This window comes from Chiloscyllium plagiosum, unplaced genomic scaffold, assembly GCF_037043375.1.
Source record: "Chiloscyllium plagiosum isolate Xiang-an unplaced genomic scaffold, Cpla_swu_hap1 HiC_scaffold_12, whole genome shotgun sequence".
Lineage (NCBI taxonomy): Eukaryota > Metazoa > Chordata > Chondrichthyes > Orectolobiformes > Hemiscylliidae > Chiloscyllium > Chiloscyllium plagiosum.
Window position 1 is genome coordinate 81,459,373 of NW_028270150.1, and position 25,312 is coordinate 81,484,684.

The following is a 25,312-nucleotide window of genomic DNA, read 5'->3' on the forward strand; positions in this document are numbered from 1 at the left end:
TGGTTGTCAACGGGAAACTGAGTAGGAATGGACGGCCATTTTCAGAGTGGGAGGTGGTGACTATGGAGTACTTCAAGGAGCAGTTCTTAGCCCCAGCTGTTCACAATATGTTAATAACTTGAATAAGGGAATCATATGAAATATTTCCAAGTTTGCTGACCACATAATCCCAAATGGTTTTGTGAGTAGTGAGGAGGATGTAAAAAGGCTTCAAGGTGATTTTTGGCCAGTTGAGCGAGCAAGTAAATGGAAGGTGCAGTTTAATCTGAATAGTGGTGGAGTTGTTCACCTTCACCAGGGAAAACCGAATGGTGACCTATTATTTAGATTAGATTCCCTGCAGTATTGAAACAGGCCCTTCGGCCCAACAAGTCCACACTAACCCTCCAAAGAGAAACCCACCCAGACCCATTCCCTATATTCACCCCTGACTATGGGCAATTTAGCATGACCAATTCACCTAACCTGGATTGTGGGAGGAAACTGGAGCACCTGGAGGAAACCCATGCAGACACTAGGAGAATGTATGTGTGGAGTTTGCACAGTCATCCAGGACAGGAATCGAACTTGGGTCCTTGGCGCTGTGAGGCAGCAGTGCTAACTACTGTGCCACCATGCTGCCCCATGGTGATAACTGATAAATTGGGAAATGGGACTGGGATGTACTTCTGCACCAGTCACTGAAACCAAACATACAGTAGCATCAACTGGTGAGGAAGGCAAATTTCATGTGAACTTTCGTTGCAATCGAGGTTGATTACAGGAGCAGGGACATCTTATTGCAGCTGGACAAGACCTTTGATGGGCCCATATGAGGAGTAGTGTGTGCAGTTTTGGTCTCTTGACCAAAGAAAAGATGTATTTACCAGAGAAGGAGCATGATGGAAGTTCACCAAACTGATTCCCTGAGATGAAGGGCTTATGCCCGAAACATCGACCCTCCTGCTCCTCAGATGCTGCCTGACCTGCTGTGCTTTTTCAGTGCCACACCTTTCGATTCTGCTGCTCCAGCATCTGCAGTCCTCACTTTTTCTCCTGATTTTCCTGAGATGACAGATCTGTCAAGTGAGGAGAGGGTGGGTCGGCTGGGCCTGTACTAACTGGAGTTTGGAAGATTTGAGAGGGGGTATCATTGAAATGTTCAAACTTTGGGCAGACTGGATGCAGAGCTAATGGTTCCCCTGGCTAAGGGGTCTAGACCAAGGGATCACAGCGTCGGGATGTAGTAGTGAGGCCATTTTAACTGAGGTGAGGAGAAATTTCTTCTTTTGAGGGTGGTAAACCTGTGTCGTTCTGTACACCAGAAGGTCTTTGAGGCCACGTGATGAAATATATTAAAGAAAGAAATAGATTTTGCTATCTGAAGGTATCCAGGGGTATGGGAAAAGCACGGGAGTATGGTGTTCAGATTGAGAGTGATGGTGGAGCAGGTTTTCTGCTTTGCAACAGCATGAACTTTGACTTTTCAGGAACAACACCACTAAAGCTCCTACACTATAATGGCTGCTCATTAATACTGCAGGTAAATTAGTTTCCATCTCCTACTTCATAAAAATGTACAATATAATGCAGCCACACTTACTGCTCTAAAGGTTACACTCTCCCACCCCAAGCCGATTCTCCATTGGAGGAAAAAAATATTGAATTAGAGAGGGGCACTGAAACATTCCTCAGGAATCTGTATAACGTGTCCCCTTGGGATTCTCTGTGCCATTCCACTCCATGCCGAGAGATTACCGTCCACTTCCTCATCCTCGTATTCCATCTTGGGTACATGTCGCTTTGTAACTTGCTGCCCTTTAGGAGGTGGGGTTCCACATGAGAGAGCTTGCTACATTGGAGTCCTCCTCTTCTCCATTCAGATCTCAATGGGACAACGAGGCATGGGGAAATCCTGCTGAATAAGTTCTGAAGCCATTTCTGGCCCCTTTTACATCAAGCATTTGTAACTTCTGTGGCTTTAGTGAGTCTATGTTCCATGTGAGTGTGAATGGATGAAGTCGCTCTCAGTCGTTTCAAGGGGTAATGGTTTTTTATTAGATATTAGAACCAGTACATGCACAATGGAGCTTCGTCTGCACCTTGCCAATTCTGTGATTGAGTCCTGTGTTCCTGATAGTGATATACTGTGTTTGGTGAGTTTGGTGGGGTTGGCGAGGAGCAAGTCAGATGAAAACCATCCTTTGGTTCTGTTTTGAAATGTTGGTCTTCGTCTCCTCCCTCTCTTCTCTGACTTTATTCAGGCCATGGTGACCCTGGGCAAAGGAACGCAGAGTGTCTGCTGGTTTGTTTTGAGACTTGTGGTTAACGTAGTAAATGGTATATAAAATTAGATTTCCTTTTTTATGGTTTGTATTTTATTAATTGTGCCTTTGATGATAGGATTAGATCTTTTTGATGCTGGTTCAACCAATAACTCCTTCAGAGTTGTGTTCAAAGAGTGCAGTTATAGTGCTGATGTTAGTATTCCGGGCTTTTAAAAATGTTTTTGAGCATTAGCTTGTATTTAGTTTAAAGTTCATTGCAAATATTTTTTTTGAGAGGTTACTGGCAAACCACCTCCGCTCTGGTGAAGAGACATCTAAACTCGAAACATTAGCTTGCTGTCTGGCCATGGATGCTGTCTGACCTGCTGTGATCTCCATCTTTTGTTGCCTTCAGTACACCTTCTGCAGTCTATGGGGTGTACCTACACTCCAGTGTTCAGGAGGGAGTTCCAGGATTTGCCTGAGAGACTGAAGAAACTGTCATGTGTCGCTTGGAGAACAACTTGGCAGTTAGATGGTGATCAATTAGGAGAAAGTGAGGACTGCAGATGCTGGAGACCAGAGTTGAAAAATGTGGTGCTGGAAAAACACAGCAGGCCAGGAAGCATCCGAGGAGCAGGAGAATCAGGTTAGGTGGTGATGTTACCGTGTGCCTGCTGATCATGTTGTAAGTTATTATCCGAGAAGACCTGGTGAGTTACTGCAGTGGATCTTGTAGGTGGTATGTACTGTTGCCAGTGGTGGAGGGAGTGAACATTTAAGGTTGTGGCTGGATGCTGATGAAGGGGACTGCTTTGTTTCTGGTTGATGTTGAGTTTCATGAGTTGGCACTGCACTCATACACTCCAGCCTTGCATTGTGTAGATGGTGGTGAGAGGATTGTGACAGAACTCACAGCCTCTGGCCTGATCTTGTTGTAGGTTTTGGGTCAAGGACGACAACCAATTTGCAGATGTTGGGAGATGGCACAGGGCAGGGTGACACTAGGCACATGGTGACTGCTGAGATGGCTGCTGAACTATCAGTTGGCCACTTGACACATAAGATGGCCACTGGACCATAGTATGGAGAGAGACAGCAGAGCAAATACAGACACTGCCTGGAGCCATCAGGATGCCAGCACAATGCAGTCACAACTTAGTTGTCATGATTCGGAGATGCCGGTGTTGGACTGGGGTGTACAAAGTTAAAAATCACACAACACCAGGTTATAAACCTGTTGGACTATAACCTGGTGTTGTGTGATTTTTAACAATTTAGTTGATTAGTTTAAGGTGGGTGGGGGAGAGAATACACATGAGTAGAGTATACTGCCCACCAAAGAGTCTGAATCCATTCAACACCTTTTTTGTAGAAATGATCACAGCTTGATATGGACTCCATACTGAGTGCAAATAGCCAGGGGTGCAGTAATCGTCCTTCTCCAGAAGAGCAATTAGCACCCACTACTAGAGTAATGGACTGCTGCAAAGACACGGAAACTGGCAATATCTGTGCTGGAACTAACAACAACCATGCTGAAATTAACAAAGGCAGCGCTGGAACTGACTAAGACTGTATCAAAGCTATCAATGATTCTGCAATGATTACCATAAACAAACATTGTTACAAAGGCAATAGTCTCATTACTGACCTAATGTATCACAAGATGTATGCAAGTAGCTTGACGTGCTCTGGGTTGGGGAAAAAAATCGCAGCTGACCACTGTGCAGTTGGTGTCTTTCTCTCCCCTGAGCTCCAGTATTTCCTTGTACAATAAACTGTCATTGAATCCCAACTCTGACTCCAAGACTGGTGATTTTCCCTGTAACACTGATGGTAATGTGGTTGAATATTTGAGGGCAAATAGTTAGATTTCCCTTTTTTTATATATTGAAGGTTGTCATAAAATGGCACTTGTGGCACAAATATTACTCCCACTTTGATTGCCCAAGTCTGAATATCCACACAGGTCTTGCATAAAAGTGTGTGGACTGCTTAACTAACTGGGGAGTCATGAGTGATACTGGACCCTAATCATCAATGAGCATCCCATCTCAGGATGGAGGGAAGGTTATTGATTGATTGTCAGCTGCTTAAAATGGTTTGGCCTTGAACACTAACCTAAGGAACTGTCCTGGGTTTGTGTTGACTTGCCTCCAACCAATCTTTTTTTTTCTTTTTGATAGACATGACTTCAACTAGTGAAAAGTTTTCTCGTTGATTCCCATTTACTTTGGTTTTACTAGATCCTCTATGCTATATGTCAAATGATCATGTGGTGTCAAAGGCAGTCACTTTAGCCTCCCCCACCTTGAACTTTCCTTTTTAAATCGGTAAAAACAATGACTCCAGATGCTGGAAACCAGATTGCGGTTTAGTGGTGCTGGAAGAGCACAGCAGTTCAGGCAGCATCCACTGCTCCTCAGATGCTGCCTGAACTGCTGTGCTTTTCCAGCACCACTAATCCAGAATTTTAGTTTTTAGATCCTGTTCAGCTCAAGGCTATGAAGAGGTCTTGAGCTGAGTGGTCCTGATAGACCCTCAGATGAGGTTCTATTAGGAAGTTTGTTGGTAAGTAATTACTGCTTGCTGGCACTATCTGTGACCACCACAAGCACTTTGCTGATTGAGAACAGGGCACTTGGATGGTGATTGTACAAATGTTGCCCTGCGCTGTGGACTGGGGAATATCCTGGAGCATTTTCCATTCTGCCAAATAGATGCCACTGTTGTTTGTTTAGGGGTGTGAATATTGGATTGTTACGGTAAAGCTGTCACATTCCTGTCAGACCATAAGGCTGCTCTCTCATTATAGAGAGAGATGTTTGGTGGTTTAACCTGAGCGTCATCATACCTCAGGCAAGGGAGAGGTTCAGAAGGAGAAGCCTTCTTGATAACCTCAGTTGATGTGGGGATTGAATCCATGCTGTTGGCTTCATGCTGCATTGCAAGCCATTCATCCAGCTAACTGAACTAAACTGGATGATTCCATGGCATATAAATGAGTTTATTTTCTTAGTTTTTTAAATCAGCCCTTAAAATGCATGATCTGCATTATAAAGTAGGAATTATTGATCCATTCTAATTATCTGACGTGTGAAGTGACTAATAAATATCATACAGACTATCATTCATTATGCATACAATAGTTCCTATAATCGCCTTGAGCCATTTTGCCCCCTCAAGGTCTAGAAGTTTGTGTGTGCCTTGAGCAGTTTCACAAGGCAGGAAGAAGCTGTGACAAGAATATTGCATGAAGCTAATCTGATTCTGTAGAGAGTTCAAAGCCATGGAGAAATTTGTACTGTGCTGTTCTTTGGTGAAATGCATATGCTATTTCAGTGCTGCTCTGCATTTGAACTTAATAGTTTAACATGACCACAGAACCAGAGGTATTCTCAGAGGCAGCGAAGCAGTATGTTGCTGTAAAGCTGTTGGACTTCCACGTTGATCATTTGGACTGATCTGTTGAATATTAAGGTGTGGTTGTCTTCAGTGCATAAACCTGAAAGTCTGGTTTAAAATTTTATAGTGCTGCTTTGGTACCTGTAGAAAATCTGATGATCTGTTCCTTTGTTTTAGCTTAGAAATACATAATAGTATGTTCACCTTCCACTGCAAAAACAGAGTCTGTAAAATGTAACAAATGTGACTGAAGTTGTGGTTTATTTACTCTAGGTTTTTAAAAATAATTTCAGTCATTTCATTCGAATATTCACAAATAAGGGAGGATTATCTGAGGTTTCCTCTTTCTACTATTGTATCAGTGTTGAATCTACTTTATTCTGATCAATTATCTTCTGCTTTAAGTATTGAGATGGTGGTAAGTGCTTTCCTGTACTAATTTAGGGATGCCAAACATGAGAGGATTTTCCTTTTGGGTGTGTTTTTTAGAATATATTTTCTTCTGGTTTTAATTGGTGCTGCTGATTTTCTGTTTCTTTGTGGAATAAAGAGGCTGTGATGGGGATTCTGTTCAGTGAAATTTTCAGAGAGTGTGCGTATTTTGTTTTGTGGAGAAAAAAACACAGCCATTTCCTCAAAGGAGCAGAACTTGGGTTAATGTGTTTTGTATGACATAGCTAGGAGCAGAAAAGGAAACTCGAAAATAATTGAACTTTTCTCTTCCATGTAGTGTGCTATTTGCCATTTGCACAAGATTACCCTTGCTGTTTTCTTTAGTATTGCTAATCTGTAGCATTGATAATTTTAAAGAATGATTATTGGCAAATACCTGCGATGCTCAACTGAACTATTTGGCCCTATTTGCAATCAAATCCACACCATGATTCCCCTTAAGAGGTGTCTCAGTACCACTTGGGTTTGTGTGTCAAACCCATTTTTAATTGCCCGCGTTTGTCTAAATGCCCAATCTTGTTCCAACCTTTTGTCCACAGGTTTTTCAGGTTCCGGTGAGGCCCTTTTGCTTATTTCTTTATCGCCAGGTCAGACTGATGCAACACAAGTTTGCAGGTTAAACATTCATTCCTGCCTACTTCCGTCGGTAGTTTGAACAAATTGAAACTGGCTTGATGCGTTAATATTTTATGAGAGGTGACCTCGATCCACCTTGAAAAGACATCACGGCCAATAAAATGAAGCGCTGCAGTCATCGGATGAAAGTAGCCATTTTACTTTGCTGAATCAATGCAGCAATTTACTTTTAGCTAAATGCCATTCAAAGACAATTCAATGATCGAATGAATCGGGCATTTTTGTGCTTCTTTGGAAATTCGGTCGTACAATGCATCCTTTTTTTTTAGTAAAATGAATGGGACTGAATATTTAAGTAGACAGCGGGTTTTTCACCATTGGTCTGTGGTATTTGTGTATTTTGAAATCTAGCAAAAGTGACTTAATCTTTTCAAATCATGACATGAAGTTTTAAAGATCTGAATTTCAAATACTCATCATAGTAGAAAATGTCTCCCTCTTTTTTTTTTGTACTCTCAACATGTGTGGAATTGTTTTTAATGTAGAAATGTTACAGTCTTCATCAGAATTTTAAAAGCCAAAAACATCAGCTTGAGCCAATTGATAGTGCACCTGATCGCTGGCTATTTGCATGCGGTGAGCTGTCAGCATGGTTTGAGGCAGCTGCTGTAACTGCTTTCTGACTCGATCAGTAAAGCGTGGCAAATGGCCTTTTCTCTGTATACACTGGCATTCTGCACGCACAGAAGAGGCTGTGTTTTGGGTAAGAGTTGCCCAGAGCTAGGCGAACTGTCCTTGGAGCACATAAGCGAAGAATTGTGGCAAGAGTAGTCATTCACGTTTAATTATTTTCTTTCTTTTGAAAGAATGGCTGTAATTCACTGTTGGCTAATTCACTTTCACACACACTTCAGACTTATTATTGAGTGAAAGGAGAATGTATTTGTAATGTGGTTGTGGAAAATGAGTCTATCGATTTCAGGTAAATCGAAAGAATCTTCTGACTTTCTGTTAAGTGATGTTTTATCGTGTTTTATTGGTAAGTTTTTTTTTAACCAAAAATCTTTCATGGAGGTATAGTTGGTAATGCCAGTATTTGTCGTCCAGCTGTAATCTCTGTTGGCTTGAATAGCTCTATAGTCTAGATTAGAGTGGTGCTGGAAAAGCACAGCAGGTCAGGCAACATCCCAGGAGCATGAAAATCAATGTTTTGGGCAAAAGCCCATCATCCCTGATGAATAACTTTTGCCCGAAATGTTGTTTTTCCTGCTCCTCGGATACTGCCTGACCTGCTGTGCTTTTCCAGCACCACTCTAATCTAGACTGTGGTTTCCAGCATCTGCAGACCCCACTTTTGCCTAGTTGAATAGCTCTACAGGCCAGTTCAGAGGGCTATTAAGTGTTAACCATTTTGCAGCCATTCTGGAGTCACATGTAGGCCAAACCAGGTAAAGATGGCAGTTTTTTCTTTCCTGAGACAAACTCCTTTTTACCTTGTTTCATATACTGTGTGTATTTAAGTACAATGTCTTCAGTCCTGTGTTGACTGCCCCATTCATTTGCAGTGCATTAAGTTAGATTCCTGACCTTTTCCCATACTCGCTGAGCAACTACTTGTTCAGGAAACATTTTAATAACCTCTACTGAGACCTACCCAACCCCTTTAACTTTTTCCATAATTTTCTGTGCAACTGAACCCACTCTCCACTATATAGCTTAAAGCCCTATTTACACAATTGGCCAGGTCTCTGGTCCCAGCTTGATTCAGGTGGGACTCATCCTCATGGAACATCTCTCTCCTTCCCCAGTACTCTGCCAATGTTCCATGAATTTGAACCCATTTCTCCCACAGCAATCTTTTTTAGATTTTGTTTTACCTCTTTATTCACCCGGCACCAATTAGCACAGGTAGTAGTCAAGAGATTAGAAACAGGTCTTTTGGTTCAGCAAGTCCACACCAACCCTCCAATGAGTAATCCACCCAGACCCATTTCCCTCTGACTAATGCACCTAACAACACTATGGGTAATTTAGCATGGCCACTTCACCTAACCTGCACATGTTTGGATTGTGACAGGAAACCTGAGTATCCGGAGGAAACCCACGCAGACACAGGGAGAATGTGCAAACTCCACACAGACAGTTCCCTGAGGCTGGAATCGAACTTGGGTCCCTGACACTGTGAGGCAGAGTTTAAAAAATCACACAACACCAGGTTATAGTCCAACAGGTTTAATTGGAAGCACACTAGCTTTCGCAGCGACACTCCTTCATCAGGTGATTGTCACCTGATTCCCTCTCATTCCCTCAGCAGAACCTCTTTCCTCTTTCTTCTTTCATTCTCAACAGTTTATACTTAAGTGGGCTACAACAACTGGATACGAAGGAACCTCGATTATCCGAACATTTAATTATCTGAATTTTGGATCATCCAAACAAGACCACAAGGTCCGAATGCCTGGCTAACCTGTTATCCAGTATTCAATTACCCAAACATTTGATTATCCGAACAAACTACTCCCTGCCCATGTTATTTGGATAATTGAGGCTCCTCTGTATTTCCCTGGTCACTCCAAGTTCCTCTGTCCAAAGAACAAAAAGTTGCAGCACAGGGACAGGCCCTTCAGCCCTCCAAGCCTATTCTGATCCAAATCCTCTGTCTAAACCTGTCACCTATTTTCAAAGGATCTGTATCACTCTGCTCCCTGCCCATTCATGTGTCTGTTCAGATACATCTTAAATGATGCTATTGTGCCTTGCTCCTACCACCCCTGCTAGCAATGCGTTCCAGGCACCCACTGCCCTCTGTGTAAAGAACTTTCCACGCATAAATCCCTTAAACATTTTCCCTTCTGACCCTGAACTAGTGACCTCTATTAATTGAGTCCCACACTCTTGGTGGATGGAAGCTTCTTGCTATCCACCCTGTCAATACCTCTCATGATTTTGTAGACTTCAATCAGGTCCCCCCTCAACCACTGTCTTTCTAAAGAAAATAATCCTAACCTACTTAATTTCTCTTCATAGCTAGCACCCTGGATACCAGGCAACATCCTGGTGAACCTCCTCTGCACCCTCTCCAAAGCATCCACATCCTTTTTGGTAATGTGGCGACCCAGAACTGTACGCAGTATTCCGAACTGAAGTCCTATCAACTGTAACATGATCTGCCAACTCTTCTAGTCAATACCCCGTCCAATGAAGGAAAGCATGTGTATGCCTTCTTGACCATTCTGTTGACCTGCGTTGCCACCTTCAGGGAACAATAGACCTGGAACACCCAGATCTCTCTGTACACAAATTTTCCCCAGGACTTTTCCATTTACTGTATGGTTCGCTCTTGAATTGGATGTTCCAAAATGCATAACCTCGCATTTGCCCAGATTGAACTCCATCTGCCATTTCTCTGCCCAACTCCAATCTATCTATATTCTGCTGCATTCCCTTCACTATCTGCTACTCCACCAATCTTAGTGTCATCTGTAAACTTGCTAATCAGACGAGCTTTCCCTTTGTCCAGATCATTTATGTATACTACAAACAACAGTGGTCCCAACATGGATCCCTGAGGAACACCACTGGTCACAGTTCTCCCTTCCACTACTACTGTCTCCGGTTGCCCAGGCAGTTCCTTATGAGAGATTCTGGGCACTAGGCAGGCAACACAGCCTTTGAGACTCTCGATTCTGGCAACAGTGTCTATTCCCCAACTATACCACCCCTGATTATAACTACATTTTTCTTTTCTCCCCTCTCCCCCTGCTTTTGAACAGCTCCCTGTACCATGGTGCTGTGGTCAGTTTGCTCATCCTCCTGACAGCCCCCACTCTCATGCATACAGGGAGCAAGAATCTCCAACCTGTTAGAGAAGCTCAAGGACTTCAGCACTAATCCCCAATGCCTCTATCTGCCTTGCCCTTGTCACAACCTCCTGTCCCTGACCACTGACTAATTTGATTGAATTTGAGGTTGTTAATCTAAGGGGTGTAAAGAAAATTCCTGAAGAAGGGCTCATGCCCAAAACGTCGATTATCCTGCTCCTTGGATGCTGCCTGACCTGCTGTGCTTTTCCAGCAACATATTTTCAGCTCAATCCAAGGGGTGTGACAGCTTCCCTGATGTGTTGCATTGTTTGAAGCTCAGAATCCAGCTCATTAATTCTGAGCCAGAGTTTCTCCAGCAATCAACACTTTTTACAGACATGGTCACTATGAACTGTAGTGGCATCCACTCGCTCCCACATCATACAGTTACAACACACTACCCGGCCTGGCATCACTAGTTTATTTATTTAGTTCTAAATGTGATTTTTAAACATGCTGTCCAGGTCTTACAGGTTAAAAACTAAAAGTGTTTTCCCTATTTTACCTTCAATCTGAAAGTAACCTATGACAGGCAGCCAAATTCACAACTGTCACCAACCAGGTGTAGTTTACCTGTGATGTCACTCTTTTTGTGCTGTGCCCCTGATCCTGGGCTTTAATTTTTTTTTTAAGAAAATCTTTAGAAACAGTCAAAAAAATCAAGCAAGAAGCACCTCTTCCCTTCTGCAGCTCCAAATACACTGAAATATGTATTAACTTGGGCTATATCTCATTCTGGATGTAATTGTTCCTTCCTTCCTATGTGAAAGTTATGAGCTGCAATTAGTGCCAATGCAATGGAATGTCGCGTAGGTTTGAATATAATTAGTGAGACTCCAGATTTGCAGAATAGAAGAACTTCTTAAGTAACAAGGATTGCTGGGATGTGTGGTATACTTTACCACTATGTTCACCTCTTAAGCCCTTCAGTGTCATAATGACCCAAGACCTGGAGAAGTACTCCCATCTTTTTCTGTCTTACACCAGCAAATTATTGGATTCCCGAGTATTTGATCCCCAGTCTGTCCATACCACTTGGTGATATGTGAATCCTTTTTAACAGCAAACCATTCCACCATTTGGTGCAGTGTGTTAAGGTTCCAATATTCTAGGCATTTGTGACTGGGTGCAGATGGGAAGTGTGATCTATTACATACACACAGCTGGAGGAAGCACAGGTCCAGATGTCTCTTTGCCAGCTGCACTGGGGAGGCAACAGCCTAAAAGTATTGTCGGTGATCCAGAGTTCTATAAATCAATAAAATATCTGGAGTTAAGTATCTAATGATGACTGTGAAACCATTGTTGGGAAAAACCCATCTGATTCACTTAAGGCCTTCACTTTTGGGAAGAAAACAGCCATCCTTACCTGGTCTGGCCTACATGTAACTCCAGACCCACAGCATTGTGTTTGACTTTTAACTGCCCTCGGGCAAGTAGGGATGGGCAATAAATATTGGCCGAGCCAGTGGTGCCCTTATTCTGTAAATGAATTTTTAAAAATGCCTAAATTTGAGTCCAGGAAGCAGTTCATTCCTGGATGGGGTTAATACGTGCATTCAGTCAAAAATAATGTGCATTCAGAAATAAAAAGGTTTGTTTAAAACATTCTCATGTTACAGAATTCATTCATTTTTTAAATACTGGAAATATGTCACCAATGCAGTTCTTGCTACATTGACTTTTTTTTTTCATTTTGACAAATAGCCCATTATTTCCAAAGTAACTAGGTGCAGCAATTTTTGTGCATTCATCAACTCTTTTCTGTCACCTTGCTGGAAGAAAGTGGTTCAATTTACTAGGACTTTGCAACAGACCTCCGATTAAAAAATATTTTTTTCTTCATGTACCATGATAAATTACATCAAGAACATATTGATGATAAAAGATCCAAGAAAATTATGTTCTTTGTTATTTCTCATTCTGAATTCAACATGCATATATAGGCTAAGTTTTGGGGAAACTGGACTGAGCACAAATCTCCATACATTCAGAGAGCAAAGACTCACTGGCATACGGTGTGAGCTGATGTGCCACTGTGCTTTTCCAGCCAAGTTGGTATTGCATGTCTATTTCTATTTCACCTGGTTGTAACATTAGCGAGAACAGATGGTTGCTTTTTTTCCGACCGCAGCAGATTTTTGCATTTTGCTGGATTGTCATTTTCAGTCTGTGTGCAATGACTAGTCTTTTAAGAAATAAGGCAGACAGGTATCCTTCAGTTAAACAAATAAGGAGTTAGTTTTATTGCTACAATCCACTCTCGTAAAATAATAAGTATTCTATTCCCATTAATCCCTCCAGGATAGTCTTGAGTCCCAAGCAGTCAGAAAGGTACAACTATGAAGGGTATCTGGATGTAGGTTTGCTCGCTGAGCTGGAAGGTTCATTTCCAGTTGTTTCGTCATCCTACTAGGTAACATCTTCAGTGGGCCTCCAGGCAAAGCACTACTGATAATTCCTGCTTTCTATTTATTTGTTTAGGTTTCTTTGGGATGGTGATGTCATTTCTTGATTTGATGTCATTTCCTGCGGTGATATCATTTCCTGTTCTTTTTCTCAGGGTTGGTAGATGGGGTCTAACTCGATGTGTTTGTTGATTAGTTACTGCACCTATGCCTTACCACACACTTCACCTTCAACAACAAAACCTACAAATAAACCAATGGAACACCCATGGGCTCTCCAATATCAGGGTTCTTAGCAGAGGCAGTAATTGCAGAGATTCAAACAAACAGCTCTGCCAACCATCCAACTCAAGCTTTGGGTCCACTATGTAGATGTCATCTTTATCATCACTAAATGAAACAAATTAGAGGAAACCTTCAAGATCCTTTATTGGCATAAAATTCACCAAAGAGGAGGAAATCAACAACAAACTGGCATTCCTAGATGTCACATAGAGCGAACAGCCAAGGGGCAACTTCAAACCAGCGTCTACAGAAAAACACATACAGACCAAATATTGAACTACAGAAGCAATCATCCCAACATCCAAAAACAAAGCTGCATCAGAACATTATTTCAACGAGCCAACACACACTGCAACACAGAGGAACTACGCAGAACCGAGGAAAATCACCTATACGATGTATTCGAAAAGAATGGGTACCCAATGAACACAGTCCGCTGATTTCTCAGCAACCGACCCAAACAAGCAGACAAAAGCCATCCAGAAACCCTAGTCACTCTCCCCTACATCAAAGACATCTCTGAAATGACTGCCAGCCTACTCAAATTCCTTGGCATCACGTAGCCCACAAACCCACCAACACTCATTGAAATAATGTTCTGAGGCAACTTCATTTGTGGATGTTGGGTTGATTGCTTCTATAGTTGAATATTTGGTCCGTATGTGTTTTTCTGTAGACACTGGTTTTGAAGTTCCCCATTGGCTGTTCACTCCACTGTGATATCTAGGAATGGCAGTTTGTTGTTGCTTTCCTCCTTTTTTTTTAGTGAATTTTATGCCAGCACTGGTAGATATGTAGAAGGACAAGGAGCATTGAGGAGGTGGGGTGGTGCGGAAGGATTTTGACAAGTTAAAAGAGTGTACTCCATCCGCCACCTCTGCGCAATGTGAGAAAGTGAGAGGTATGCACTTTGCTAGGAAGAATAGAGGTGTGGATTATTTCTAAATGGGGAGAAAATTCAGTGTAATGTGCAAAGAGACTTGGGAGATCTAGTCCTAGATTCTCGCAAGGTAAACTTGCAGGTTGAGTCAGTAGTTAGGAAGGCAAATGCAATAATGACATTTTGAGAGGACTTTAATATAAAAGCAGAGATGTACTACTGAGGCTCTATAAGGCTCTGGTTAGACCACATTTGGAATAGTGTGCAGTTTTAGGCCCTATATCTCAGGAAGGATGCACTGGCCCTGGATCATGTTCAGAGGAGATTCCCAAGAATGGTCCCAGGAATGAAAAGCTTAACATTAGAGGAACATTTGAGGACTCTGGGTTTTTACTCAATGGAGTTTAGAAGGATGAGGAGGGGGAAATCTAACTGAAATTTACAGGACACTGAATGACCTGGACAGAGTGGACGTTGGGAAGATGTTTCCATTGGTAGGAGAGACTAGGACCAGAGGGCATAGCCTTAAAGGGGCGACCTTTTAGGAAGGAGATATGGAGAAACTTCAGCCAGAGAGTGGTGAATCTATGGAATTCATTGCCACAGAAGGCTGTGGAGGCCAAGGCAGTTAATATATTTAAGACAGAGATTGATAGGTCCTTGAGTATCAAGGGTAATGGGGAGAAAGCGGGAGAATGGGGTTCAGAAATTTATCAGCAATAATTGAATGGCAGAGCAGATTTGATGGGCTGAATGGCTTAATTTCTGCTCTTATTGCCTTAAGTAGGAAAGAGCTGAAAATGTGTTGCTGGAAAAGCGCAGCAGGTCAGGCAGCATCCAAGGAGCAGGAGAATCGACATTTCGGGCATGAGCCCTTCTTCAGGAATGAGGAAAGTGTGTCCAGCAGGCTAAGATAAAATGTAGGGAGGAGGGACTTGGGGGAGGGGTGTTGGAAATGCGATAGGTGGAAGGAGGTCAAGGTGAGGGTGATAGGCCGGAGTGGGGGTGGGGGCGGAGAGGTCAGGAAGAAGATTGCAGGTTAGGAAGGTGGTGCTGAGTTCGAGGGATTTGACTGAGACAAGGTGGGGGGAGGGGAAATGAGGAAACTGGAGAAATCTGCGTTCATCCCTTGTGGTTGGAGGGTTCCTAGGCGGAAGATGAGGCGCTCTTCCTCCAACCGTCGTGTTGCTATGGTCTGGTGATGGAGGAGTCCAAGGACCTGCATGTCCTTGGTGGAATGGGAGGGGGAGTTGAAGTGTTGAGCCACGGGGTGGTTGGGTTGGGTGGTCCGGGTGTCCCAGAGGTGTTCTCTGAAACATTCTGCAAGTAGGCGGCCTGTCTCCCCAATATAGAGGTGGCCACATCGGGTGCAGCGGATGCAGTAAATGATATGTGTGGAGGTGCAGGTGAATTTGTGGCGGATATGGAAGGATCCCTTGGGGCCTTGGAGGGAAGTAAGGGGGGAGGTGTGGGCACAAGTTTTGCATTTCTTGTGGTTGCGGGGGAAGGTGCCGGGAGTGGAGGTTGAGTTGGTGGGGGGTATGGACCTGACGAGGGAGTCACAGAGGGAGTGATCTTTTCGGAACGCTGATAGGGGAGGGGAGGGAAATATATCCCTGGTGGTGGGGCCCGTTTTGGAGGTGGCGGAAATGACGACGGGTGATAGGATGTTTCTGGAGGTTGGTGGGGTGGTAGGTGAGGACCAGTGGGGTTCTGTCCTGGTGGCGATTGGAGGGGCGGGGCTCAAGGGCGGAGGAGTGGGAAGTGGAGGAGATGCGGTGGAGAGCATCGTCGATCATGTCTGGGGGAAATTGCGGTCTTTGAAGAAGGAGGCCATCTGGGTTGTTCAGTATTGGAACTGGTCCTCCTGGGAGCAGATGCGGCGGAGACAAAGGTATTGGGAATATGGGATGGCATTTTTACAGGGGGCAGGGTGGGAGGAGGTGTAGTCTAGGTAGCTGTGGGAGTCGGTCGGTTTATAGTAAATGTCCGTGTTGATTCGGTCGCCCGAGATAGAAATGAAGAGGTCTAGGAAGGGGAGGGAGGAGTCTGAGATGGTCCAGGTGAATTTGAGGTCGGGGTGGAAGGTGTTGGTAAAGTGGCTGAACTGTTCAACCTCCTCATGGGAGTACGAGGCAGCGCCGATACAGTCATCGATATAGCGGAGGAAAAGGTGGGGGGTGGTGCCAGTGTAGTTGTGGAAGATGGACTGTTCCACATGTCCTAGCCCATGGCTACTCCTTTGGTTTGGAGGAAGTGGGAGGATTGGAAAGAGAAGTTGTTCAGTGAGGACCAGTTCAGTCAGTCGAAGCAGGGTGTCAGTGGAAGGGGACTAGTTGGTACGGCGGGAAAGGAAGAAGCGGACGGCTTTGAGTCCTTCGTGATGGGGGATGGAGGTGTACAGGGACTGGATGTCCATGGCGAAGATAAGGCGTTGGGGACCGGGGAAGCGAAAATCATGGAGGTGGAGGGCGTGGGTGCTGTCCCGAACGTAGGTGGGGAGTTCTTGGACTAAGGGGGACAGGACCATGTCGAGGTATGCAGAGATGAGTTCGGTGGGGCAGGAGCAGGCTGAGACAATGGGTCGGCTGGGGCAGTCAGGTTTGTGGATTTTGGGCAGGAGGTAGAAACGGGCGGTGTGGGGTAATGGGACTGTGAGGTTGGAGGCGGTAGATGGGAGATGTGATGAGGTTATGGATGGACTGGGAGATGATGGTTTGGTGGTGGGAGGTGGGGTCATGGTCAAGGGTGCAGTAGGAGGAGGTGTCCACGAGCTGGAGTTTAGCCTCAGCAGTGTAAAGGTCGGTGCGCCAAACTACTACCCCGCCTCCCTTGTCTGCCGGTTTGATAGTGAGGTTGGGGTTGGAACGGAGGGAGTGGAGGGCTGCACGTTGCGAGGATGAGAGGTTGGAGTGGGTGAGAGAGGTGGACAGGTTGAGACGGTTAATGTCGCGGCGGCAGTTGGCTATGAAGAAATAGAGGGCGGGTAAGAGGCTAGCAAGGGGTGTCCAGGTGGATAGGGTGTATTGGAGACGGGAGAAGGGGTCATCAGAGGGTGGGCGAGAATTTAAGTAGGAAAGAGTCAGTTGACCCTTCAAGAGGATCATCGTCACTGTGCAGCTCTCCACTTCTTTCCCAAGGAGATGCTACATGGCTGTACAGTGGTGCAAGTTAATTTTGGCCATCTTTGGGTTTCAGTCAGCATTCTTTTCTTTGTTTGATTGTTGTAACATCCACAGATCTCCTGTAGTGTTGCTCACTGAGGTAGAGGCGTTGTTTCTTATAATGTGAGCCTGCTATGTTTGGAGAGCAGTGCCCTTCGCCATTCCCAGCAGGAGTAGCAGTTCTTTTCGGTGACTCTCTAGAACGGGATAGGTTGAATTTTTGGGCAGATGGGGAGTTTGTCTGTCTTAGTGAAGGTGGTGATGAAGGCTGTAGACCAGAAGGTCTGACCACAGACCCAACCTCTGCCATTTTTGCAAGCAGGAGAAAGCGGGTTGGTCCTATTGTGCACATCCATTGTCTCCAGGGGCAGCTGTCCATGTTAAACCTTCATTCGATCTGAATTTTGCTAGTGGGATGTTTAAGATATTACTTTATATGTTTTAATCTGGTAGTTAACTTTCGATCTTCATGAGAATTCTTTGGAGTGATGAGGTATCCTTTTGAATGTCACACAGTAATACCTTTGGGAAGAGTTAGGTGCTGTTTGGGATTCAGAAAAGTAGAAATGAAATGTGTGCGCAAACCCATTGTAGCTGTCAAGGCATTGAAAACTCCCAACCTTTTAAATGTCTGAAGAAACTGCCCCTGCTGCAGAAAGAATTTTCAAAGAATTCAACATAGCAACAGTGATGCCAGAGGGTGCTTCAGCAGGAACATCCCAGGCCTTGCTAACATTAGCTATTGGTGCAAAGCTGCAAGTTGTGCCAGTGAATACACAGTGGCAAACAGTTTGGAGGCCAGGTGAATATGGACTCTGGACAGAAAAGTGATCAACTTGAATAGGAGCAGACGTTGAGGCAGCCCTTTTTTGAGTGAGTGGCTCTTGACCAGGAGTTTCAAGGCTGGATCAGCAAAAGTGCAAAATTCAAATCTCTTATTATGGACCAGACCAAACCCTCAAAATATATTAAGAAGGTAGCCTAAGCCCGAAACTTTTTTTCTTATTTTAAAGGTGAATGTAAGTTACTGTTTTCCACATCCGATTTAATTAAACGACTCGACATTAAATCATGTTCATTCATCCACTATAGTTAAAATACAACAAAAAGAAGGAATTGGAATAACCTAACGCTATTGGAGAACTTTACAGAACAGTAAATGCAGTAACTGTAACTGTTCCAGTACAGCAATATCTCAAACACAATTTTTTTTTTCTCTCCAATTGTTTTTTATCTTGCATGCAGTTCTTCAATCCAAAAGCAAAGAACATCAAAAGACAATTCTGAAAAAGAGAGAGAACTCCAGCTTCTGTCTGTAGCAGAGAGCGATGTGGCAGCTTGTTGTCTGGGAGCTGGATCCCACCCATTCGGGCTGCTTCTGTTGTTCCAACTTTCAAAAAAAACCCTAAGGCCTTTTCAGCTGTTTACTCTCGTGAACATGGTCTACAGCTGTGTACCTCTACCTTAAAATCTCTCTTCAAAAAAAAGGACAAAATAACCTCTTTAAAGCCACAGCGTTGTCGCACTTGTCAAGTTTAATGAAATTTAATGACCCACAATGTCATTTAATATCTGGGTGGAGTTACTGAAATAAATCACACTGATTTCTTGCTCACCGTTCATATTTGATTTGCGCTGTCTGTATTGGATTGCATTATATTACCCATGTTTACCATAAGTTAATTCTGGATGTTTGTTAGGGTCCTATACAGATTTGAGTTTGTATTACCTTTTCTAACTTGTACATTAAAGACTTGTCTCTTCTTGTGGAATATTGTGGCTTCACTGTCTTAGTAAATCCTCTGGAACTCCCCTTCTAGTTTAAAACTAAACACTACCAATCCCTCGCCAGATCATGGCATAATTTGGTCTTGTCCAGGGTTATAACAAAGTTGAGTCGTCTGGCTTGTAATAATCACAAATTCCAAGTGCTGGGTCAGGAATGGTATGAGTCATAGGCTGGTATGGATGGTGTGAGGTACCTTGTACCTGAGCACAGGGGCTGAGTTGGCAATGGAAAGAATGAGGGACCAGGAAAGTTGGCATAGCTTGTTAGGATGACGGTTCGAGGATTTTTTTTTCTTTTTTTTCTTCCTTTTTTTTGAAAGAACTTCAAAATATTCTGGTGGAGTGAAGCTGGCCTTCCATTCAAATCATTTCAAAACCCAACAGTCACCAAACTATTTTGTGTTCTCCCCCATGACTTCCATTTCCAGCCACTTCCAGAGCAAACATCAGAGCATCTTTTTTAGTCAAGTTGGATTTGTGAAGCTGACAGTTACCTCGTTTTGTGTTCCCAGTTTATACTACATACATGTATTTATGCTCTGGTTTGATGTTATCAGCCATTACTGTTGGACGACATTGTAATTCTGCCATGATTGTCATCTTTCCTTGTGTTATTTCTGGGTTACAAAAGCACTGCAATATCTATCTGTCTTTTCTTCCTTTCCTTTCCTTTTACCTCCCTGTTTTTTTTTTCCTCCCTTTTTTCTCCTTTTTGTTTTCTTCTGCAATCCCCTCTTTTCCTTTCCAATCCCCTCCTACCTCCAATCAAATAATTAAATTATGCAACCTTATTCTCTTAACTCGAAATGAGGCCCTTGTGCATTGTTCATTAGGGTGTGCTGCTGGAGAGTTTCTTGTGAAGGAACACTTGCAAAAATGCCATGCTTGCTGCAGAGAACATGAAGAAGGAAATTCTTCAATGCACTCTAAGGTTCTCTTTGAAACCGAGCATACTATTTGAATATACATGTGGGCCAAAAAGAAAAGGGCAAATTTAAAAATAGATAAGCTTTCACAGCAGATTTAATATATTGTCTGTATGTAACATGATTTAACTGTGTCATTATGAAAGAGCTACTTTCTCCCTTAGTTTAAGATGCGTTACAAGAGACCTGCTATTTTTAAAACAATTGTGCTGATAAATTGGCATTTTCATTTATAACTGCTTATACCTAGTGTTTTAAGCTTCTGGAAATTCCTGGTACATGCACACTACTCCTTCTTCAACTAGGTTTGAGTTTCTATTTTGTGATACAATGCCATGTTAGTTTTAACTCTTGGCCCAATATGCCTGAAGAGGTTACGAATTTAGAAGTTGTCCCAGTTTTGTTCTATCGATCTATTTTCCATTTACTGGAACTCCTCATAGTTTATTAGCTGCTACTTATCAGCATTTAACCAGGTGCAAAAGAATATAAAATTCAGCAAATTTTGGTGTTAAACATAGTTGAACGATTGACAAAAAACGAACAGGCCACTTTTTGTGCTGCGTATCAATTTTACCTGCAGCACGACTGCACTCATTCATGCAGCTTGTTAAATATGAAAGTGATGGTGAAATGGAATTTAAAACCAGAATGTTTTGGAAGTGAAGATGACAACTAATTAACTGTCTCAAAGAAGGTTTCAGTGAATACTGGTCTTCTCCCAGAAATAAATTTAGGTTTTCTGCATTGTCTAAAGACGCATGCTGCTTTCATTTTCTGAACTTGGTCTCTCTCCTAGCCCCAGCTTGAAATTTTGACCTTTTGAACAGGATAAAGCCTGTTTTGATCTGAGTTTATTGACTTAGCTCTATAGCAAGAATACTCATATCTGAAAATACATGTTTTCTAAATATTTCTACGTATAATGGGTAAAATGAATTTCGGTAAATCCGAAATATTCACATTTCTGATCAGGTTTACTTGCACTAGGGCATCTTGTCTCTGATCACTTGTTGCATGACATTCTACTGGAAGCATACTTCTGTTTCTAACTGCTCTAGATTTATTTAATGTTGTTACCTGTACCGAGGTACAGTGAAATGTGGATAATGGTGCCATATTCTGGCGCCATCTTGGATTACAGAATAAATTACTGAATAAAGTGTACAAATGATAAAATACTGAAAAAAATAATAAATTAATATTACTGAGGCAGAAACAGCTTCAAAAATTTAACCTTTCCCTCTCCATAGATTTCACCACCTTCTCTGCTCCTCCAGTCACTGCCATCCAATGTCATCCCTGGGGATCCTGTCAATGTGCTCTTTTTCAAATAAGCCCTGCCTGAGCAATGTAGTGTTAGTCTATGATAGTTGTAGTAAATACCTATTGGATTTTTCAACGCGACCAATATTCATGTCCAATTTCTTTGTTATGGGAGATCAGTAGCTTTGCCACATCCTGTAAAATATCTTGTTGGAGGCAAGCTCACACTCTGGTAGCAGTGGCAGTCATTTAGAAATTCTCCAATATCTTTGATGGTAGCTTTTTGGAAAACTAGCTGAACACCAATCAGACCATAGCTTTGGCAACAGCGTACTCAGGCAAAGGGAGAATTTCTTACCCATCGGCAACACCGGTCTCAGAGTGCAGACAATTGCACAGATTTGTAAATACAGCATTGCCCACCAAGAAAGCAATGGTAACTTTTACTTTTGATTTAGAATATGGTTCTTTCAAGACAGAATAAATTTTCAAAGATTGCCTTAATTAAAGAGAAGCAATAAAATGTCTGGAGTGCATTTTTGAGCTGCAGCACAAAGACCGTGTAATACATTGCAGAAGCTAGAGGTTAGAATGCTCTGTTCCTGGACGGTAATACAGAGGTAATGGTTTCTCAGCATAGTAGCTCATCCAAATACCTGCTGGATAGTAACAAAGGTTTTCAGAATAAGCAACAAGTTCATTATAAGAAGGAACAGAAGCCACCTTGGGGAAAGGTACAGCACAGTAATTTTATAGAAAGAGCAAGGAGGAATGCTCCTATAACAGTGTGGTGATGCTAAGACACCAGGTTTTCAAAAGTGTGCAGTAAAGCATAGAACTAACCTCTCTGGTGAGTAGAATTGCCAGATCAGGACCGTTTGTCAAACTTCTAAAGGCATTACATTGAAATTTGGAATGCTAGTCTTATGAAACAGCTAAAACAGATTTTTGCATAGTTATCAATTGACAATGCATACCTATATGCAACAGTATATCTATTCAGGATAAGTGTTTATTTTTGGAAAAAGGAGGATGTTGTGTTACATCTAATGGTTAATATCCCTCAGAGGGACATGTTTATTATACATTCACTGCATCATAGCATATAACCTGCGGTATAAAGATTTGACATTCCATCTTGCTTCTGATCACTTGAAGCTTGATGCTGTATTAGAAGCATGCTCCTTTGTTGTAAGCTAACAGCTTCGTATTAGCCCAGAGGCTCATGTGCCTGGGGAATGTAATGTTTGTACATCACATATACCTGTGATAAATATCTGTTGGATTCTTCAAGACCACAATATCTGTATTTCTTGTGTTACAGGTGATTTTAATATAAACACTGTCACATAAGGTCAAACATCCAGTTGGTGTGCAAGGCTCTATCCAATCATTGCATTACCCAAACCCTCCAGGGGATAAAGAATGTATAGCTTTACTATATGGCTACAAGTTAAGTCTGATTAGTTGTTGGAAATCTGTAGACAGAAGTTGTGCATGTGCTTACCCTTTTTTGGGTGTTCAAACATGTCACTTGAAAAGTGCCAGGAATGAGGGAATAAAATTTTGGATTTATTTCACAGACTTCACAGATGTGGATGATTTAAAGTATGAAGGGGGAGCCTGAGATTCGGTCAAACCATTACCAGTCTGCTAAAGAAGTTCTACAATGGGACAACGGCTTATGTGAGGATTGCTGAAGGCTTGACATCTTTTAGAGCTAATCTTTGTTTACCTTGCTGGAAACTGTTACGCACTCCATTGTGCAGGAAGCATTGGCTACAAAACCTGTTTCTGAGCAATAGGTGTCAGGTTAGTTTTTAAAAGCTTAATACCAGACGTGAAACACAAAGATGTTATCCTCCTGTCGAACAATAACCACTAATGGGTTTAGGGACAAATTTTGAGGGTTAACCATGTGCTTCGTGGAAAGAAATGATTACTTTTGCGGGAGGAGGAGAATGAATGGTGTCTCCGAACAATTGATGGACTTGTTAATTTGACCGAATGAGTTGTATCCTGAGTAAGGGCGCTGGAAAGAGACAGGGATATAATTGTCTGCTTGGAATTGTTTTTAGATGAGCTGTGTGAAGGGTGTGGAAAGACGATGATGAATATTTCTGCTTTGATCCTTTTTTTTGGTCTGACAGTTGGACCTTGCCTAAAGCAAGGGCTTTCCTTCAGTGAGATTATCCAGTGAGTAACTGAGCCATTCAATAATTACAAAAGCTGCTTGAAAACACTCTTTTTAGATTCTTGACCATCAAGCTAATATATAGATGAAAAGTAATGAACTGAGAGCTTCATGCTGTAATTAATACTAAAAAGTGATTGACTAAAATCTTCCATCACAGCTGTGATTTGTAAAAGCTAAGGCTTATCAAGATGTTCAGGTGTGATTGTTAATGGCCAGTAAATATTAGCTCTAATTACAATTGGATGACATTTTCCCTGTTACTGGAGGTCCACAGTTATTTGTGGCTGCATCTTCTGACTTAAAGCCATCAACAATAAAAGAGACTGCATTAAGGTGAATTAAAGCTTGTGTAGCTCTATGTAGTTAATGATAACTACAATATCATTCAATTTAACTGTTCAGAAAAGTATATTTTTCTCTCCAGACTGTGGGAAATTTGTCCAATGGCATTATGATTGGGGCAGGTTAAAACTGGGTGTACAAAAGCTGGGCCCAGTGTCCCCCGCACATTGCAGTATAAAGATGACTATTGCCTGAAGAATCCAATGTGAAAATTAAACATTCTGACACACAATACTTTCTAGTACCGTGTAGTTGGAAAAGACTGTTCTGAAAGTAATGTGACTCTGATCTGAAAAATGTGTGTCCCAGGAAGAAGAATATGGAAATCTCTGATTTCCAAACTTGTAACATCTTGGGTGCCAACTATTTCTGGCTATTTCTAGATTTGCTTTGGAAATGTTGGTAATAGCTCTGATTCTATAGGGTGTAAGAATCTTCCCTCTTAGACTGGGGCCAGTTCTATGATCCAGTTATCTGGGAAGCTGCCTGAGGCTGTAATAGTGAGATTGGCTAACTGATTTTTGTCTACATGGGGAAATTCTCACTTGCAGGTTATGAGACAAACCTTTTTTGTTCTTCAAGAACTAGAAGAGTGAGATTAAGACACTTAAGTTGTTTTCAGCAGTAAGTAAGTTTGTTGTTTGCTGAGGCAAAGGTTATAGCTGAGCAATTTATTTAAATATTGGCACATGCAAGATGCTGAAGGAGGCGTGTTTAAAGCCATGTAATAGTGCATTGGTATTACATTTACCTGTTTCAGACCATTGACGACAGTGTGATTTATAACAAGATAATGGTATGTTGATATTACCTAGCTAAAACTACAGTTTGCCTGGACAAGAAATCTTGATGCATAGATTTATGTACCGGGCTCCTATGCAAGCATTTTAAAAACAAAATGTTTGAAAGCATGGCCATGTGTTCGTATTTAATATTTCAGTGTTTCAGTCCGGCCCTCCTGAGTATTCCAGCCTGATTTGACATCACATTGTAGTTCTACTCTTTTTGCAAACCTATACTAACCTATACAAACCTTGACTAATTCAGAGCCTGATTATAGTAATACTGTTCCTTCAAGATTGCAATACACAATTCACCGAATTAAAATTTATTTTAAATGCATCCTCAAAGAATGTTAGAAAGAAATGCTGCATTGGGATTATGCTACATTCAAATGGACAGAATCTTCTTTTTTTTTAATTTTCAAATTTAGTTTTTGAAGTTTAAGTCTACTACAAGAGACTTAAATACGACAGTGAGGCAACTGGTGACAAGTACTTGTTAACCCTTGGGACATTTGGTTGTGAAGGGAATCTTGCATTCATGTAGCACCCATCACAGCCACAAAAACTACTTTGTACGTAATGGGGTACTTTTGAGGTTTTCAGTGGTAGTTATAATGAAGGAAAAGGTTGCAGCTAACTTGCACATGGCAAGCTGTCTCAAATAGTAACATGATTATGGCCTGATAATCTATCAATTTTTAAGATATTGATTTGAGGATTAATTT

The 25,312-nt window shown here is 42.2% G+C and overlaps 1 protein-coding gene across 6 annotated transcripts in view; it reads left to right on the forward strand.

Annotated features, from left to right (window-relative positions):
- The window catches only part of reps2 (RALBP1 associated Eps domain containing 2), a 213,418-nt gene that overhangs the window by 25,664 nt on the left and 162,442 nt on the right, over positions 1 to 25,312 (forward strand). The window contains exon 2 of one of the 6 annotated variants that reach the window (XM_087992411.1): positions 22,847 to 22,949. The exons of the other annotated variants lie outside the window; for them this stretch is intronic. The gene's annotated coding sequence lies outside the window, so the exon portion shown is untranslated. The remainder of the gene's footprint in view (positions 1 to 22,846; positions 22,950 to 25,312) is intronic. 6 annotated transcript variants of the gene reach the window in all.